Source organism: Hyperolius riggenbachi, chromosome 5, assembly GCF_040937935.1.
Source record: "Hyperolius riggenbachi isolate aHypRig1 chromosome 5, aHypRig1.pri, whole genome shotgun sequence".
Taxonomy (NCBI): domain Eukaryota; kingdom Metazoa; phylum Chordata; class Amphibia; order Anura; family Hyperoliidae; genus Hyperolius; species Hyperolius riggenbachi.
The window spans coordinates 330603581-330624197 of NC_090650.1; positions in this window are offsets into that span (position 1 = coordinate 330603581).

Below are 20617 nucleotides of genomic sequence, written 5' to 3' on the forward strand. Positions count from 1 at the left end.
GCAGGACCTCTGGATTCTCTGCTGAGAAATTTTTGCAGGGCAAGGTTAAGAAAGTATCAGTGGCTTCTGTTTTACTGGGAAGTAACACTGAGTTATCCATGGTACAGGGTGGAATTGCAGGAACTTCAATTTCACACAAAAAGAGCTCCGAATCACCTGCTGAATCAGCGAAAGGTGCTGAAGCAGGCGGGTCAAAACGCCAAATTTGCGAATTCGGAGTCACATAAAAATCATCCAAAATCAGTTCCCACACATCAATCAAAGGAGCCACACAGTCATACCTACACACACCAGTCTCTATTAGGTTATAGGCTGACTTAATGCATGCATTCAATACCATTTCACTTTTTGCACTGTAAAATTGACAAAATGAACTTGAATCATTCTTCCATTCACAGACCAGGGCTTCCATCTCTCCCCTCTCGAATGGAGGATCCCATGCATACTTAACAGCGAAACATTTAGGCTGATCACAGTCTGCAGATATGATTGTGGCAGGCACATGTATAGGGTTAATTAGCAGGTGATTGGCAGATTCCTTATTCTTAAGAATCTCCAATGCCTGTAGCAAGTGTTGAACTGTAGTGTATGCAAACTTCCCTTGCTTCACAAATAAGTTGATTTGTTCAATACTCTGTAATATCTCCTCATAATCATACTCAGATAATTCTTTTAAACAAAAATCTTTATTTTCCCTAGCCAGGGAGGAAAGTTCATTAGTAGTTTCATAAGTCCATTTAACTCCCCTGAAAGACAATTGCATTTCATTATCTATTAATGGCAGAATCTCATTACAGGTCTCAGTCGCTAAGGATAGCGACTCTGCAGATCGGACACGTTTCTTAGAACGTTTGCGTTTTGCCTTAGACCCTGCTGCCTTTGGTGATTTATTCAAAGCTGCAGGAAAATTATCAGGAACACTCTCTGCTTGCTGATCATTTTTGCAAACAATTGAAGGGGAAGCTGATTGGCCTGCTGCCAGGAGTTCATTTAGAGGAAAAGGCAATGGATCTATGCGCAACCAGTTATGGATCACAAACGCTAGAAATTCCAGCGGTCTCTCTTTCAAATCGGAATGACTGAGAACATCAAATGCCCACTGAAACAATTGCCCTTTAAACAAAATATAAACTAGCTGGAGTGCCCAGGTTGAAACAGGAGTCGCTTGGAGATCGGGATTGGCCAGGAACCTGGCACATTCAGAGAAAAACTCATTTTCTGTTTCAGAGCTAAGTTCTTCAAATTTCTTAAAGGAACAGGAACCATAATTAACAGTGTCATACTTTCTGGGAATCCCCCCCACAATGGGGATTGGTAATGGGGTTTTAATAATGTAAGGCTTGGTGGTGTATTCTCCACAGTCAGCATGCAACGCATGAGCTGACATGAAGGAGGTACACACACTAGCACAAGGAAACAGGCTATCCCTAGTATAGTGGAGGGGAGGACAGACTCCAATACGAGATTGTGGCGCACAGAGCCGGTGCAGATCCGACAGCCACAAACAATACTTTTGCGATAACGTCTCAGCGCAAGGTAGCGCTGAGCGCATAAACCAGAACTGAGGAGATCAGGACAGGTAGACAGAATGAACGCTTGCTAGCTAGCCGCTACTTAGTGACAGCAAGCGTCCACAACAAGACAGACTGGAATGAGGCAGCCAATGCGTTGCAGCGATGGCGTGCCTCACAACGACAGGACAGGATAGTCAGGAAATAGCAGGATCGAGATAGATGAACGTAACACAGACAAATATACAATAAGTATGTTTTCCTAGCGTATTACAATTACAGCTATCAATGAAACTATTTGTAACGTCTGACTAACATATGTATATATCGGCAATGAACCGATATATGACATAAGCAGGAACTCTGACTAGGACAGGAGTAATACAGGGAACAGGACTCAGAAGGATTCGCTATCTCTTCGCAGAGATGAACGCAATCCACAAACGGTAACAGAACAGGATTCAGAAGAATTCGTTATCTCTTTGCAGAGATGAACGCAATCCACAAACAGTAACAGAACAGGATTCAGAAGGATTCGTTATCTCTTCGCAGAGATGAACGCAATCCACAAACAGAACCAGGAGCAGGGTAACTAACTCAGCACGGGTGATCACGATACGCGCAACCTACCAAAACGTGCTGGAAAGCTGACTAACTGCACACAGGATATAAACAGTTTGTGTACGTATACATCAGCGACACTGATGTATCAACGTAACACGAATACAAGGAAAATAATAAACGTGCTGGTATGCATATATATTGGCAATGAACCAATATATGATGCAAAGACCAGCAAAGTATCTTTAGAACAAGAAACACGATCGGGGGCTGAAGCAACAGCAAGACAGGCTTAAACTGAAGCTATGAAAACCCGAGGAGTCCTGTAGGAAGCAGATCTTTATACTGAGGTCATCCAATGGGAGCAGACATGCAGATTCCCACACAGGTGAATGATAATCAGTCACAAGCTGACAGCAGGGAAAGGCAGACAAAGCTATGCAGCTTGCATGGAAAGAGATCAGAACTGCCTGAGCTGCAGCACTACTACTTCCAGCAATACCTGCTGCAGCAGCGATCATGACATATTCTTTGTCTTGTTCTTTTATGGGCCTAGGAACACCAGCCCATACTCTCTGTGCAGCCTTACATTAACTCTGATCCTTTTTTGGCGCTGCGATCATTTCTATATTTGAATTGTGCCCTAATTGCGTTTGATTTCTGCTGAACTGTGCCCTAATTGCATTTGATTTCTGCTGAAAATGTGCCCTAATTGCGTTTGATTTCTGCTGAAAATGTGCCCTAATTGCGTTTGATTTCTGCTGAAAATGTACCCAAATTGCGTTTGATTTCTGCTGAAATGTGGCCCAAATTGCGTTTGATTTCTGCTGAAAATGTGCCCAAATTGCGTTTAATTTCTGCTGAAAATGTGCCCTAATTGCATTTGATTTCAGCTGAAAATGTGCCCAAATTGCGTTTGATTTCTGCTGAAAATGTGCCCAAATTGCGTTTGATTTCTGCTGAAAATGTGCCCTAATTGGGTTTGATTTCTGCTGAAAATGTGCCCAAATTGCGTTTGATTTCTGCTGAAATGTGCCCAAATTGCGTTTCATTTCTGCTGAAATGTGGTCCTAATTGCGTTTGATTTCTGCTGAAATGTGGCCCTAATTGCGTTTGGTTTCTGCTGAAATGTGGCCCAAATTGCGTTTGATTTCTGCTGAAATGTGGCCCAAATTCTGTTTGTTTTCTGTTGAAATGTTGCACAACTTGCGTTTGTTTTCTGCTGAAATGTTGCACAAATTACGTTTTTATTTTCTGGTGTCTGGGGTAACTGTTGCTGCATTTATTATTTAATGGTCATAGTTGGCTATATTTGCTGTGCTACGGTTAAGCTCCGCCCATACAATGTCATGGCCAAATCCATCTGCGCACGCCTCAATCACCCCCACATCCATTTTCCCCGCAAACAGCCCTGCCCCAATCCGCCCTCTAGCTCCACCCACATGTCATGGCCACGCCCACTTATGCGGGATAGCCACACCAGGATATGGCCACTTCTTACAGTCCGCTTGGGGCCACAAAAACCTTAGCTGCACCCCTGGTGCCCGAGCAGCTTCATGTTACTGGACTGGGCAAGTGCGGACCGTACTTGCACATGCCCAGTATGGTTGTGTTTGTACACAGATAAGAACACAGCCACAAGGAACAAGTGGGTCCCGGGCAGCAGTATGGGTACCCAGAAGACCACCTTCCCCAGTATAGGTAGCCATCCCCCCCCCCCTTTAGTAGTATAAGTAGCCAGAAGACCCCCCTCCCACCCCTTCTGTAGGTGGACAGAGGCACCAGTACTGGAAGCCACAGTATGGGTTAAATGGCCAGGGTAGAGAAGAAAACATGGGCGGGACCGTGCGTGTGCAGTAGGTGTGCCTGCAGTCCCAGTCGCCAAACTTACAGAGCTGCCAGTGGGAAAATGGAGGGGGCCCAGAGAATGCCATAGGACCTCTCAGGGACTATAGGGGGCTGGAAGGGGCTAAGTAAAAGTACAGGTTTTTGTTTTGTTTTTAAGATTAAGTAAAACCACCACACAATTCCATAAAATGTAAAGTAAACAAAACACGATTTCCACATACGTGAGGCTTCCTTTAGCCCCCTCCTCTCCCCCTATATTGTTTCTGGCCCCTCAGTTCCTTTAGACTCATCTCCATCTGCTGTTGCCCCACTTAAAAAGCTGTGATTGGCCACAGTCGCAGCTATGGTTCATATAATGTACTTGATCATGCTTCCGAGAAGCTAGGCAAGGCAGTCGTGGCCCAGAGCGTTCTGTTCGTGTGGTTTGGAAAGAATCAGAACCGTGCATGCACAAAATGTTACTGGCTGTGGAGGAGCATTATTGAGGAGGCATTGCGCGCACAGGACATTACATGCACCATAGCTGCGACTCAGGCCAGTTGCAACTTTTTAAGAGGAGTAACAGAAATATGACAGAGTCCAAAGGAACTGAGGGGCAAGAACTCTATGGGGGGCAAGAAGAAGCCCCAGGTATGTAAATCATATTTGTGTTGCTGTTTTTTAGGTCTAACCTGATAGGAGTTCCAGCACAAGCACATAGAGAGTACATCTTTAACTTTTTAACTTACACTGCTCGGGTCCCCTCCTCCACTGAATCATAAATGCCCTCTCACAGCTGTATACGAGGCCAGGACCCAGCAGCTTTTCAGATCCTTCAGCCTTCAGGTAGCAGATCAGGCTTGAAAGTAGAAAAGATGGGGGAGTTTAGTCTCTTTTCACTTTCACTGTCGGCTGAACGCACTGAGCTGAACTCCTCTCGCTGTGCTTCAGCTGTCCAGGACACAGACACAAGCACGGGAGAGGCAGCGGGGGTGGGGCAGCTCAACTCTTGTCTTCAGAGAATGACAGTGAGCTCGGCTGCAGTGATACAGTCACTGCTCCTCTGCTGTCATATTAGCAAAGCTGCCCGCTCTTTGCTCTGTCTGTAGCCCTCGCTGCTGTACACAGACATGCTGCTGTGTGTGCAGAGCAGAATAGGGGAGGGGGCGGGAGCAGCGGCTACTGACAAACAATGTTATAGTGGCTCAGGCAGCTCTGCATTATTGCGTGGATTGGGGAACAGCATGGTCGGCTTTGAGGACACAGTTCGGGGAGTTGACTGCCTGGTTTTCAACCCGCCCCTTCCTTGGCTCCGCCCTAGTCACGGGCCTACCTGGTCTTCCCACAAATCCGGCCCTGTTTATTAATAGATACACAGTAACATATATATTACAGTATAGTATAAACAGCACTGACAAGGTGTGCGTAATCGCACTGCTCCACGTCACCAGCGCGAGGCATCTATATCACCTGTGGGACGGAAACACGACCTCCGCGGATGCAGGAAGCAGTGCTCGAGTGGCAAAAGGCTGGAGGAGGTCGGTGTGTCTCTGCTCTACACAGCCGAGGAGGACGAGACTAGAAGCATCCCACGGAGTATCCAGGAACCGTAAGTAAGCTTTGTGTGCAGAGCTCCCCCTTGTGGACGTTACTTGGAAAATGTCCATTGAACTTGTGTGCAGAGCTCCCCCTTGTAGCCGTACTGTGAGAATGTCCATTGAACTTGTGTGCGGCGCTCCCTGTGAGGCCGTACTGTCAAAATGTTAGTTTTTGCAGATGTAAATACTAGGAGACGGTTCTTTCGGAGGTGGCTGTGAGAAAGCGTGTGTATAATCTGAGTGTGCAGAATACTGAAGTCAGGCTGCTGAACAGGAAATACGAGGGCAGCTGCAGACACAGCTGCACATGACGTGAGAGGGGGCGCTGCTGCTGCTAATGACAGTCTAGCTAGGTAATCACAATACAATAAGGGGTTTAATCATCAAAACAAGGTAACTGCTGGGTAGAGACAGGGCATAATTGTAAGGCATTAGTATTTATATAGTGCCGACATGGTTTGCAGCGCTGTACAGAGTATATGATCTTGTCACTTAACTGTCACTCAGAGGAGCTCACAATCTAATCCTACCATAGGAGGAGGACGTGTGTTGGGAGAGCTCCTGGACTTCCAGGGAAGGCCTTGGTCTGAGTTGCTGGATCCGGTTCTTGGAGTACTTTCTGGGCATACTTTTTCACCTGAGGGCCCTGCTCCGGGCCTTGCCGGGCAGGGACCTGTCCTGAGCTAACTGGCCGCTCCAGCCATGGAGCGGCCAGCTCATTCCCCCCCTATGACTTCACCTACTTACCTGGGGGACGTTGGGAATTCCTCGGATAAGGACCTCGCTAGCAACGCGGTTGCATGGGTCAGGGCAACGAAGGCATGCATGGAGACCATGGAACGACTGCGATACAATTTTGCAAGGGCCCGTTTTCGTTACGGCATTAAATGGAAACCGGAGATGCTCTTGCAGGATAAAGACATGCTAGACCTGAGAAAACAAATCATACAACAGAAAACGAAGTTAGCAGAACTTGAGTTGATCGGTGGTCCCTTTTCCGAGCAGTTGGGCTACAAGAAAAGGTTTAAAAAAATGTTGATGACCGACCAATATGTGGATGAGAGTGATACAGAGGATGACTGCATAATCCTGGAGGATGAATGCACCCCCCCGGAGAGACCACCCTGGCTGAAGAAGGAGGAGGTATCCCAGTCTCCCATCCCACCCGGGCAGGGGGTGCGTGCAGAAGACCCCAGTGAAAATGAGTTGCAAGTACCAGGTCCTGTGGCGGGTGTTCGGGTGAGTGCCGATGATGCTGGTGCCGCTGCCCTTGCTGCTGGGGGTCCTGGTGGTGTGATTGCTGCTGGGGTCCCCGGTGAGGCGGTGGGTGGTGACGCTAGTGTTGTCCCTGCTGTGGCCGCAGATGGCATACCCCCCTCTGACTTACCTGGAGGTGGTGGTGTGGCTGTGGCTGCGCAGGCCTCCCCGGACGCTCGCGTGGTTCTTGCCCCTGGTGAATCCTCGGTCCTTGCATCAGAGTCATCTATGGTGGCTGGTGTGGGGTCTGGGGTGAAGCTAGGAGCGGTGCCATGCGCCCAGGACCGTTGGGAAAGCTCTCCGCCGCCTGGGCAAGATGGCGCCGGCCTCCTGAGCGTTGTCCCGTCCACGCCAGCTCAACTTCCGGTGAGCGGGGCGGAAGTGACGTCCTTTCCGCCTCAATACGGAATCTCCATTGTGGCCAATGCGGCCGAATACGGAATCGCGCCTGCCATTGAAGTAGCGGTAGATTCGCGTCTAAGCGGAATTTCAGACGCGTTTGACGCATCCAAAAGTCCGCATGAAGTCGGAAGTCTGATTGAAAGTAATGGTGGTGGATGCGGAATCCGTCCTGATGCTGCCATAGACGGAAACTCCATTGAAGTAAGTGGAGAAGAAGGCGGAATTTGTCTTAGTGATGCAGGGGATGCATCCCCACTGCCGTTGGAAGCAGGGGATGCTGAAAATCAGATGGCAAACATAGAGTTGCAGAGGGAGGTGACTGCTGAAAACGGAGAAGAGGATGGAATAAGAATTCAAAGGATGCAAGCTGGGGATGCAAGAAGTGTGATTGCAACCACGACCGTGATGCTACAGGAAGATCCACAGGGGAGCGGGGCAGCGTTCCTGGGACTTGTAGATTCCACACTTAGTAAGGAACAAAGTCAGGAAATATTGCATTTAGCAGCGCAGCCAAGCCTGGAGATGGATTTATCTGTGGAGGAGCTTGTGGAGGAAGATATAACGCAAGTAGAAGAATCGGAGCAAGACGGCTCTGATGGTATGGATGTAATTGAAAGCGATGCAGAGCAGTTGGCTCAGAAATTTTTCTCAACTTCTGCTGAAGGAGAGGGCATGAGCTCATTCGAGGAACAGAGCGGAAGCGAGGACACTGAACAGCAGACTGGTGAGATGCAAGACTCTTTATCTAATAAGTCATATAAGAAAAGAATTTTAAAAAAAGGGAAAAATAAAATAAGTAAGGCAAAAAAGTTAAAAACTGATGTTGGTGGAAAAAAGAGGAGGAGTGGAGAATCTTCTACTGCCCAAGGGGAGGTGGGTTCCCAGAGTAAAGAGGGTCCCCCTGCATTCATACAGGAGAGTGAGGGTGGGGATATCTTGATGGTGCGGGAGGGGGAGGGAGGTACCTTTAAGAAAAAAAGCAAAGGGGATAGGGATCTTGACCAGCTCTTTGGGAGAAACCTCCTTTCAGATTTTATATCTGAAGACAAGGGGGATTGTCAGAAAGGGAGTAGAAAAAAAAAGAAAAAAGAGAAACATCCAGAACCACCTCCTCTGGTGGTCGATAACATCATTACTGAATTTAAGACAATTGATTTAACCTACAGGTTGGAAAAAACCCAACTTGTGGTCGTCGACGAACATACTGGCGAGGCTGTCGTTTTGGCAGTGGAGCCGGGGGGATATTACGGGGGCCTGCACCTGGTTGGCAAAGGCAATCCCAATTGCGGCCTCCAGCTCGAGTTCCATGCAGATGGAAAAAAATTCACTGTATGTAATGACATTGTTACCAGATATTCTTTTTCAGGGCGGAAAGAGTGGATAGAGGTCATATTGGGACTCGGGCCGAATGCCCCCAGGTGTGAGCCTCCGCCTCCACTGCGGTTAGTCCCGTCCAGACGGTCGTCCCGACTCCTGCAGCCAATACTGGTGCTGCCGGAGAAGGTGTGGGCACTGACACTAATACCAGTGTTGTGGTGGGGGCTGGTGGAGATGCTGTGGCTGGGCCGAGGTTGCCAGAGCTAGAAAGCGTGATTAGAGTCGGCTTTCCCGAGCTTGGCCCTGCTCAGAATCCCGGGGCTTTGGTTCCTCTGGCAGCCTCGGCCCAGAGCATCTCAGCGGTCCGTCCGCTTTCTTACTCAAGGGTTGCTAGGGGCGCTGCTCCTGGTAGGAGGGTCCTGGCTCCCCTGGAGACAGGATTAGAGGACGGTGTCCCAGGTCGAAGAAATGTGGTGCGCCTCAAATGGGACCATGCCCTTTTGCCTGTCCCAACTAGGAAACAGTTCACTAAATACCTCTTCGACCTGGGAATAAGGCCGGCGGACCTCTATGCGCTCCTGGCTCCAGGGGATCCTCCGTCTTACTATGATGTGTCCTTCCTCTCCCAGCACAGAATGGAATCCTTCTTAGAAGAGCGCTTAAAGTTCTCTGAGAATGGGGAATGGCACGGGTTTAAGGTCATTCCGTTATCCAGACAGACGCTGGAGAGGAAGGCGCACATTGTAGTCCAGAATGAGAGCATTCCGGTGAGGGACCTGATGACTTGGGTCCAACATTACGCGGACATAATGTCCCCTCCGCACAAGGTCCTGGACGAGCTCGGGATCTGGTGGGGGGAGTATGAGGTGGCGATCCGACTCCATACAAAGGAGGGGGTCGTCACCCATATTCCCCGTTCTGCCCTCATAGGGCGGGACAAAATTATTACCTATTACCCGGGCCAACCCAGGACTTGCAACAGGTGTGGCAGGAGGGGACATTTGGCCAGCGGCTGCCCGGATCCGAGGTGCAGTCGCTGCCAGGAGTTCGGGCACTCTGCATCATCCTGCAGGAGAATCAAATGTAATTTTTGCTTCGAATTTGGCCACCCATACACGGAGTGCCCGATCTCCTGGGCGACAATGCCCTCGGATCTGAAAGTCGCCATGTTGGCAAGGATGGGAGAGAGCCAAGATGTCCCTGTGGCTGATCCCAATGTGTGTGTAGAGTCTATCCCAGTCCCTAACGTGTCCACGTCCAGTGTGAACCAGTCCTCTGTAGCCCCTTCCCCCAGCTCTCTCCTAGCCAGCATGGCCTCTGTTAGGCAGCCTGGGCCTGAGTCATCGGCTCCCGCCCGGGATGCTGCTCAGGGCGGAGGTGCCCCTCCTCCCAAGGAGCAGCGTGCCAAACCTGTGAGGAGCAGAGAGGGGGGTGGACTTCGGCCCCTCAACGCTGCTCCTGCAGGTTCATCTTCAACACCCATACCTCCTCCAAGGAGGAAGAAGACTCTCCCAGCTGCCACCCCGGCTGCAGGTGGTCCTACCCTTCCCCCTCTTGTCCCTGCAGTGTCCCTCCCCCCTCCTGCCCCCCCAGCTCCTGCAGTGTCCCTTCCCCCTCCTGCCCCTGTTGTCCCGACCCCCTCCCTGGTTCCCCCTGTTACTGCCCCTTCCATCTGCCCCGCTGCCTCGGCCAGTGGTAGTGGTTTTGCCCTTCCCAGTCCTGTCCCTACGGGTTATGTCTTTTCAGCCCCCTGTCCCACAGATGCAGCCCTTGCCCCTTGGAAAAGGGAGCACCTGTCACCAGCGGACAGGTCATACCTTGAAGAAAAATTTAAAACTAGAAAGAAAAAGGGCGTAAAACCTCTGTCTAGAAGGGATCCCCCTGAGAATCCGAGGGTAGCAGCCAGAGCAGCTACTCTCCAAAGGAGATTGAAAGAAAAAGAAATAAACTTGTCAAACAGGTTTGGAGTCTTAGCCACCTCCCCTCTTGCCTCTGAGGAGGAGGAGATGGTTGTAGAAAGTCCTGCTTCCACTGGGGAGGCACAGTGACTTGTGTTTATGTTTTTTCTTTTGTAGATGTTGTCTTTTGCTTTATTTTACTGTCTCTGTTTAAGAAGAATAAAGGGAAAACTTCAATCACCCTGATGGCAGTTCCCCCACCACTCATACTGGCAACGATCAACGTTGCTGGTATTAAAATGACCAGAGCTCGAAAATTGGCTTTTTCGATTTTGGCTGCCCACAGGGCTGATGTTTTTTTCCTGCAGGAGACCAGACTCACCTCTGCAGCTGACCTCTGGTTGGCTGAGAGGGACTGGGTGTCCGGTCCGAGTTTTTGGTCACTTGCGGGGGAGCCTGGTAGTGGTGTGGCGGTCCTTTTTAGGGCCGACATGGTAACCTGCCGGCGGGTTATTGAAGTGGAGATGGGGAGGTGTCTGGTCCTAGACGTCTGTGTGAGAGGGCAGGATCTCAGGCTCATCAACATCTATGCCAACCCCAGGTTTAAGGGGGAGAGAAAACGTCTTCTTACACAGATCAGGCCATACCTTTTTTCAGCCTATCCAGTGATCCTGGGTGGTGATTTTAACACCATCACTAGGGCCATGGACAGGGCAAGGGCCCAGGTCCGGATAGGTGTAGATAGCAGGTTTCTAGTTAGATTAGTTAATGAGGCCGATCTGGTGGATGTGCACGTTCGCCACTCCCCAGGTCTCACGGGTTTCACTTTTCAGAGAGGTAGTAGTAGGTCCAGGATAGATAGGTTTTTTGTTTCAGAGAGCCTCATCACTTCAACTCCTAAGTTGTTGGCGGTGGAGTTCTCGGATCACCTTATTCTATCGGTGGGCTTAAACGCTTCGGATGCTCCTCCCAGATGTCGGGGTATCTGGAGAATGAATTCGTCCCTGCTGCTGGAGGATGAGGTGAGACAATCCTTTGAGGAGTTTTTTCAAGCACAGGTTACCATCCTGGACTGCTTTGACAATAGGTCTGAGTGGTGGGAGGAGGTCAAAAAACGTGTTGTCAGACTTTTTAAGGGTCTAGCTACCCGTAGAGGTTTTGATAGGAAGTTGGCTTACCAGGCTCTAAGGGAGAAGTTGACTGTCCTTGTTTCTGAGGGCGGAGATCCGGGGGAGATCTCTGAGGTCAAACTTCGCCTTAAGCAGCAGCAGTACGACCGGTTGACTTCTTTGGCTCTGGAGAGGGATCATGGAAAGTACCACTCGCCTGACCCTTACCAGAGTTTCAAACAAAGCTCAGCGCTTAAGACGGTCACCGGTCTCAGGGATGGCTCGGGGTCTCTGGCGAAGTCCAGGTCGGAGATCCTAGCCATCGCTAGAGATTTTTATGCTGATCTGCTTGGGGAGAAGCCGCTTGACCAAGCAAGGATGGAAGATTTCTTAGATTCCACACCAGGTATGGGAGATGTTGATATTTCTGCCATAGACTTGACGACGGAGATTACTACAGACGAAGTAGCAAGAGCCATTGCTGGCCTTGCGCCTAAAAAGACCCCGGGTCCGGATGGACTGACGGCTGAGTTCTACAAGGCCTTCACGTCCATCCTGGCCCCTCAATTGGCCGGAGCGTTTAATGACTGCCTTGCTGAGGGTCAGTTGCCACCCTCCATGAGGCAATCTGCCGTGATCCTGTTGTCAAAGGGTCGTGACTCTGAGAGGATTGAGAATTGGCGTCCCATCAGCCTTCTCAACGTCGACAGGAAGATCCTGGCAAAGATTTTGTTCTGGCGGTTGTCTCAGGTGACATAAATACTTTCCTGCCATCAGCACTGTTCTGTTGTAGGGAGGAGTACACTCTCAGCATTGTTAGCTGTCCGGGAGGTCCTGGAACGGTGCAGGGCTGAGGGTTGGGGAAAGTACCTGCTGACGTTGGATCAGTCCAAAGCTTTTGATCGAGTCAATCACGAGTATCTGTGGCGGTTGCTTACTGTGTATGGTTTGCAGGGGAGGTTTGTAGATTGGCTGCGAACTTTATACAAAGGGGCTGAGAGTTTTATGCTGATCAATGGGTGGATGGGCCAGCTTTTTGAGGTGAGCTCGGGGGTCCGCCAGGGTTGTCCGCTGAGTTCTCTGCTATACGTGTTTGCCATCGACCCCTTCGTGAGAAGGCTAGAGGGCAGCATGCTTGGTGGGGTTCCGGCGGGCGTCTCTGGGAGCTCATCTTTGAAGGTGGTGGCGTATGCCGATGATGTCACTGTGGTGGTCTCGGATGCGGAGGAGGCGTTGGTGGTTGCTGAGGAGATCACCCGGTACTCATTGGCATCTGGCTCCAAGATCAATCCTGATAAGTGCGAAACTCTCTGGATGGGTAAAGATGGAGAGTCCTTTAGACTTCCCGGATCCTTTCCCGTGCCTCAGGACGAAATAAAGATTCTTGGCATCAAATTTGGCCCGGGTGATTACGGCCTGCGAAATTGGGTTAGCAAACTATCAGATGTCGACAGGAAAGTGGTCCGCTGGAAAGGTTGGAGTTTGACCTATAGAGAAAGGATTGACCTGATCAAGACTTACCTGATACCAACATTATTGTATGTCAGTTATGTCACGATTTTGCCAGCATCCCTGTATACCAGGGTCAATGGCTTGTTTTTCCAGATGTTATGGGGGAACAAGCTAAACCATGTGCGTAGAAATATTACCTATAAAGCTAGGCGGGAGGGTGGCCTAGGTATGGTCAACCCGATTGTTTTCTTCTCCTTAATTTTTATCAAGCACAATATTGGTAGCATGTTAATGGAGAACCCGCCTAGTTGGGTAGGGATCTTTCAGACTTGGTGTGAGCCTTACCTTGGAGAATGGAAGAGCGGTGGCCCAGTGAAAAGTCTGAGGAGACGTCATGGCTACCTCCCGGCCTATGTCCTGCCTTGTATGAAGAAACTATTGCAGTGGGGATTGACAGTGGAGGTCATCAAATCGGTCGACAGGAAAGCCCTGTCGGCATGGGTGGTGGACTCCTACTTTCCTGACTCACTGGCTTTGAGGGATTGCCCAGGCACAATTTTGGAGGAGGGATTGCGTTTGTTGAACTCGCCGCGGATTCCGAACAAATTGTGGGACATCGCCTGGCTTACCTTCCAGGGCAAGCTTTATGTTAGAGGGCTCATGAAGTGTCGGGAGGTGGAAGAACGTGGTTGTCCACGGCAGGGGTGCGCTGTTGAGGAGACCATGGACCACTCCTTGATGTCGTGTCCCTTTAATGTAGAAGTGTACAAACAGGTGGGGAGGGCTCTGAATATCCCGTTTCTGGCGCATCTTGGTTATGCCGAGTGGGCCTATGGAGCGTTTAATCAGCGCCAGGGTTATGATTTATGCACTTTGTACATAGTTAGTTTAGTGGTTAGGAGACACTTATGGTTGGCACGGTGTGATTTAGCCATTAGAAAGAGAGACTTGCCCGTCCAGGTGGTGGTGAGCACTATTCTTAGTGAGGTGGGAACTATTCGGTACTTGGAGAGGAAGAAGTTGGGGAGAGGAGCTTGGGTTCTGGCGTGGCAGAATATCAAGCCTCCTTGACTTGGCGGAAGCTTCTCCTGGGTGCAGCTCACTGTCTCTTTCTTTTCTCACCCTAGATTTTGACTTTTCTTGATATTTTTGAAGTATTGGCCGCAGGCACACAGGGAGTATCCCTTTGTGCTTCTTTTCTAAGTGTAGGTGAGGTGTTGTCCTGTCTCTTGGGTATTAATTTTTGGTTTTGCCTTGTCTTGTGTTTTGTCCTCAGTCCTATGTTTTGTTGGGTATTTTCGGGCGTAAAAGTCCCGTGGTACGTATGGGGTGTGTATGGTGTTGTGTTGGTGTTGTCCTTCATTTTTTTGGGGGTAGGATATGTTGTATTCTTTTCTTTTCTTTTTTTTTCTGTCTTGTTAGTGTGAATGATGTATTGTAGGGGTTGTCTTTGCCTTTATTGGTGGCGGTTCATGTTGTATGTTTTTGATTTCCTTTTTTGTCTGGTAGTCTCGTTTGGTATGGATAGTGGTGAATGGTGTCTTCCCGGTGCGATACTTTGTGTTTCTTGATATGATGGAGTTGTTTTGCCATTTATGACGTGGTACAGGCATTTTTCTTTCCTTTCTGTAAATACATATATGGGATAAAGTCTGTCTTGTTTTGTTGTGTTATTGCATATCTATAATTCTGTTTGTATGCGTTTGAAATTATCTTTCAGCCTTATAATGGCATACTTTTTTTTAACCTTATTTATTTATGTATGCTATTACTTTGATTTACTTTAATAAAAAAATCCACAATGTAATCTCTACCATAGTCATATGTCTATGTATATATCGTGTAGTGCATGTATCGTAGTCTAGGACCAGTTGAGGGGGAAGCCAATTAATTAATCCTGTATGTTTTTGGGATGTGGGCAAAAACCAGAGTGCCTGAAGGAAACTCACACAGACACGGGGAGAACATAGAACACAGACACGGCTAAAGCAGTGGCCATTAGACATTGAAGTTGGCCCACAACATGGTCCCAGTGTTTAATTCTGCCTACTTTGTACTGGAGTTTGCCACCCCTGCCTTAGAGCCTTTCCGTTCCTCTCTGCGTCCCCTCGTTCCACTGACACTGGCCCCCGTTCCAGTTTTCAACTTTAATGTGGATGAGGCCTTTGGGTACCCTCGGAGGACCACTGAAGTACTCGAGCCTCCAAGTACTTCCAAAGACGAGCAGCTCCCTACTAGAAGAACTGAAGAAGCAGCCAGCAGGTGATTTGAACAAGGGCCCCTGCAGTGGAATGAGGGGACACAGAGGAATGGGAAGGCTATTAGGAATCCAGAGTCTTCCCTCTTCTGAGGTGAGTATCTTACTTTTTTTTAATAACAGGTTACATCTGTCCTTTTTTGGTTGGCGCTCCACAATACAATATCAGAAACATCCTGTGTAATTAATATTCATCAATAAGGAGAAGGCACTCAACTGGCTTCCAAAACTTGCGTTTATCGAATCATTTAGCAATTACACAACATGTTTCGGGGACATCCCCTTCATCAGGTGTACATGCTTACAATGGTTCACAGTGTTTAAATAGATTACCCAATAACCACACCCTTCATTGCACCACCTCTACCTTAGTCAGCTGACCAGCCCAATTATTCCTTAACCCTTAAGTAACAATCTTATTCTCAAATCCCCCTTAGGGGAAATACAGGGCACTACAAAAGTGTCTACCCATTGAACCTGACTACATATCACGTACACTAAATTTTATTTATTTATTTATTGTATTTATAAAGCGCCAACATATTACGCAGTGGGTAGTTGGTAACTACCTCATCAGTAAATGTGACAACATTATTACAAAACAGTGTCCTTTTTGTCTCTTTTCCTTTTTCTTACCACCCTCCAACCAATATCCCCAGAGTGTCCGATGGAGCAATCTCCCATCAGGATCTGAGGAAAAGGGGGGGAGAAATAGCATATACGTAAATTAATCACATACTATCACAGGAAGCATTTAAGGCTAAACATTTCATTCATCCCCTTAAGGGGAGATCGTGTCCAATCTACGCATCCACCTTGTCTCCTTCTGTAATAAGATCTTTTCTCTATCTCCCCCTCTATGGAGAGGTGGAACGTGATCCAACACGAGCCAGCGAAGCTGCGACACCCCATGGCCACGATCAAAACAATGTCTGGCCACTGGGGTGTCGCAGGCCTTCACCCCCGGTCTAAAGCCATGAATACACCCTCTGTGATCCTGTATTCTCACTTTCACTGGTCTAGTGGTTTCACCCACATACAACATCCCGCACGGACACTTGAGTGCATACACCACAAATTCACTTTTACAGCTATACATTGACCCTATCTCAATCTTATTCCCAGTATGCGAATGCACAACATAAGTACCTTTGATTATCGAATCACAGCAGTTGCATTCCATACAAGAAAAGGTCCCTCTTCTTTTTGTCATATTTCTAACCTCTCTAATCTTGGCTGACAAATCTACCCTACTCACTCTATCCCTGATAGTTTTACCTCTCCTATAGGAGAACAGAGGTGGTTCTTCAAACAATTCACCAAACACGGGGTCATGTTGAAGTATAGACCAGTATTTCCTCACCACCCCTTTAATCATATTTGACTGCTTACAGTAGGTCTGCACAAATGGGATCTGGTTAGTATGAGTACCTCTCCTCTCACCATTCCCACTGAGCAAGGATTCTCTAGATTTTTGAGCCAAATCTTTCTCCACTTTCTCCAACTCCTGGATCTGATATCCCTTCTCCTCAAACTTACATGTGATCCTATCAGCGGCTTTTTTGTATCCCTGCTCAGTGGAGGCAATCCTCCTTGCTCTTAAATACTGTCCTTTTGGAATGCCCCTAACCACTGCCTTATTGTGAAAACTGTCAGTCCTCAACAGGTTGTTGTGATCAGTCGGTTTCGTGTACAAGTCCGTACATAACCCATCTGGGGAAATCGAGATCGCAACATCCAGATAATGTATCAACTCAGTGGAAAACTCAAGAGTAAATTTTATCGTGGGATGTGCTAAATTTGCTTCATTAACCATTTCTTTCAATGACTCGACAGGCCCTTTCCAGACGATCAGTATATCATCCACAAATCTCAAATAACATTGAATAAATTCAACATATTTCGCATTCCCAATAACCATGCGTTTCTCCAATCTATCCATAAACAAATTTGCGAATGACAGGGCCACTGGGGACCCTATACTCGTGCCCTGTTTCTGTAAATAAAACTCATCCGCAAATTTGAAATAATTATTCCTTAAACCCAGCTCTAAACAATCAAATGAAAATAAATCAGATGGTGATTCATGGAGGTTTCAAGTAACACCTCCTCTATCACCTCCATCCCCTCCTCATGCGGGATAGAGGTGAACAAGCTTTGAACATCTAGTGTAGCTAACACCAAGTCCTCTGATATTGGGCCTAGGATTTTAAGTCGCTGCAGCAAATCTGTTGTGTCCTTGAGACATACTGGGATGTTTTCACAATAAGGCGGTGGTTAGGGGCATTCCGAAAGGACAGTATTTAAGAGCAAGGAGGATTGCTTCCACTGAGCAGGGATACAAAAAAGCTGCTGATAGGATCATATGTAAATTTGAGGAAAAGGGATATCAGATCCAGGAGTTAGAGAAAGTGGAGAAAGAGGTGGCTCAAAAATCTAGAGAATCCTTGCTCAGTGGGAATGGTGAGAGGAGAGGTACTCATACTAACCAGATCCCATTTGTGCAGACCTACTGTAAGCAGTTAAATATGATTAAAGTAGTGGTGAGGAAGTACTGGTCTATACTTCAACATGACCCCGTGTTTGGTGAATTGTTTGAAGATAGAACCACCTCTGTTCTCCTATAGGAGATGTAAAACTATCAGGGAAAGAGTGAGTAGGGTAGATTTGTCAGCCAAGATTAGAATGTGTAATGATCGCTGCTGCAGCAGGTGTTGCTGGAAGTAGTAGTGCTGCAGCTCAGGCAGTTCTGATGTCTTTCCATGCAAGCTGCATAGCTTTGTCTGTCTTTCCCTGCTGTCAGCTTGTGACTGATTATCATTCACCTGTGTGGGAATCTGCATGTCTGCTCCCATTGGATGACCTCAGTATAAAGATCTGCTTCCTGCAGGGTTTCCTTGGGTTTTCATAGCTTCAGTGTAAGCTTGTCTTGCTGTCGCTTCAGCCCCGATCGTGTTTCTTGTTCTAAAAGATACTTTGCTGGTTTTGCATCATATATTGGTTCATTGCCCATATATATGCATACCAGCACGTTTATTATTTTCCTTGTATTCGTGTTACGTTGATACATCAGTGTCGCTGATGTATACGTACACGAACTGTTTATATCCTGTGTGCAGTTAGTCAGCTTTCCAGCACGTTTTGGTAGGTTGCGCGTACCGTGATCACCCGTGCTGAGGTAGTTACCCTGCTCCTGGTTCTGTTTGTGGATTGCGTTCATCTCTGCGAAGAGATAACGAATCCTTCTGAATCCTGTCCTGTTACCGTTTGTGGATTGCGTTCATCTCTGCGAAGAGATAACGAATCCTTCTGAATCCTGTTCTGTTACTGTTTGTGGATTGCGTTCATCTCTGCGAAGAGATAGCGAATCCTTCTGAGTCCTGTTCCCTGTATTACTCCAGTCCTGGTCAGCGTTCCTGCTTGTGCCGTATATCGGTTCATTGCCGATATATACATATGTTAGTCAGACGTTACAAATAGTTTCATTGATAGCTGTAGTTGTGATACGCTGGGAAGGCATACTTATTGTATATTTGTCTGTGTTGCGTTCATCTATCTTGATCCTGCTGTTTTCTGACTGTCCTGTCCTGTCTTTGTGAGGCACACCATCGCCGCATCGCATTGGCTGCCTCATTCCAGTCTGTCTGGTTTTGGACGCTTGCTGTCGCTAGGTAGCCGCTAGCTAGCAAGCGTTCATTCTGTCTACCTGTCCTGATCTCCTCAGTTCTGGTTTGTGCGCTCAGCGCTACTTTGCGCTGAGACGTTATAACGAAAGCATTGTTTGTGGCTGTCAGATCTGCACCGGCTCTGTGCGCCACAATCTCCTATTGGAGTCAGTCCTCCCCTCCACTATACTAGGGATAGCCTGTTTCCTGGTGCTAGTGTGTGTACCTCCTCCACGCCAGCTCATGCGTTGCATGCTGACTGTGGAGAATACACCACCAAGCCTTACATTATGAAAACCCCATTACCAATCCCCATTGTGGGGGGGATTCTCAGAAAGTATGACACTGTTAATTATGGTTCCTGTTCCTTTAAGAAATTTGAAGAACTTAGCTCTGAAACAGAAAATGAGTTTTTCTCTGAATGTGCCAGGTTCCTGACCAATCCTGATCTCCAAGCGACTCCTGTTTCAACCTGGGCACTCCAGCTAGTTTATATTTTGTTTAAAGGGCAATTGTTTCAGTGGGCATTTGATGTTCTCAGTCATTCCGATTTGAAAGAGAGACCGCTGGAATTTCTAGCGTTTGTGATCCATAACTGGTTGCGCATAGATCCATTGCCTTTTCCTCTAAATGAACTCCTGGCAGCAGGCCAATCAGCTTCCCCTTCAATTGTTTGCAAAAATGATCAGCAAGCAGAGAGTGTTCCTGATAATTTTCCTGCAGCTTTGAATAAATCACCAAAGGCAGCAGGGTCTAAGGCCAAACGCAAACGTTCTAAGAAACGTGTCCGATCTGCAGAGTCGTTATCCTTAGCGACTGAGACCTATAATGAGATTCTGCCATTAACAGATAATGAAATGCAATTGTCTTTCAGGGGAGTTAAATGGACTTATGAAACTACTAATGAACTTTCCTCCCTGGCTAGGGAAAATAAAGATTTTTGTTTAAAAGAATTATCTGAGTATGATTATGAGGAGATATTACAGAGTATTGAACAAATCAACTTATTTGTGAAGCAAGGAAAGTTTGCATACACTACAGTTCAGCACTTGCTACAGGTATTGGAGATTCTTAGGAATAAGGAATCTGCCAATCACCTGCTAAATAACCCAATATATGTCCCTGCTACAATCATATCTGCAAACCATGATCTGCCTGTTAAGTATGCTTGGAATCCTCCATTTGAGAAAGGAGAGATGGAAGCTCTGGTCAATGAATGGAAGAATGATTCAAGTTCATTTTGTCAATTTTACAGTGCAAAAAGTGAATTAGTATTGAATGCATGCATTAAGTCTGCCTATAACCTAATAAAAACTGGTGTGTGTGGGTATGACTTTGTGGCTCCATTGATTGATGTGTGGGAACTGATTTTGGATGATTTTTATGTGACTCCGAATTCGCAAATTTGGCGTTCTGACCCGCCTGCTTCAGCACCTTTGGCTGATTCAGCAGGTGATTCGGAGCTCTTTTTGTGTGAAATTGAAGTTCCTGCAATTCCACCCTGTACCATGGATAACTCAGTGTTACTTACCAGTAAAACAGAAGCCACTGATACATTCTTAACCTTGCCCTGCGCAAATTTCTCAGCAGAGAATCCAGAGGTCCTGCTGACTTCCGAGTCCAGCCTAGCCAGTACTCATGACTCTTTGTTCAGTGAAACAGACATCAGAAAAATCTTGCCTGTCTCTGCAAACACTTCTGCAGAAATTACCTGTGTTAATAAAGTTCAACTCCTGTCTGATCCAGCAGATGCCAATAGATGC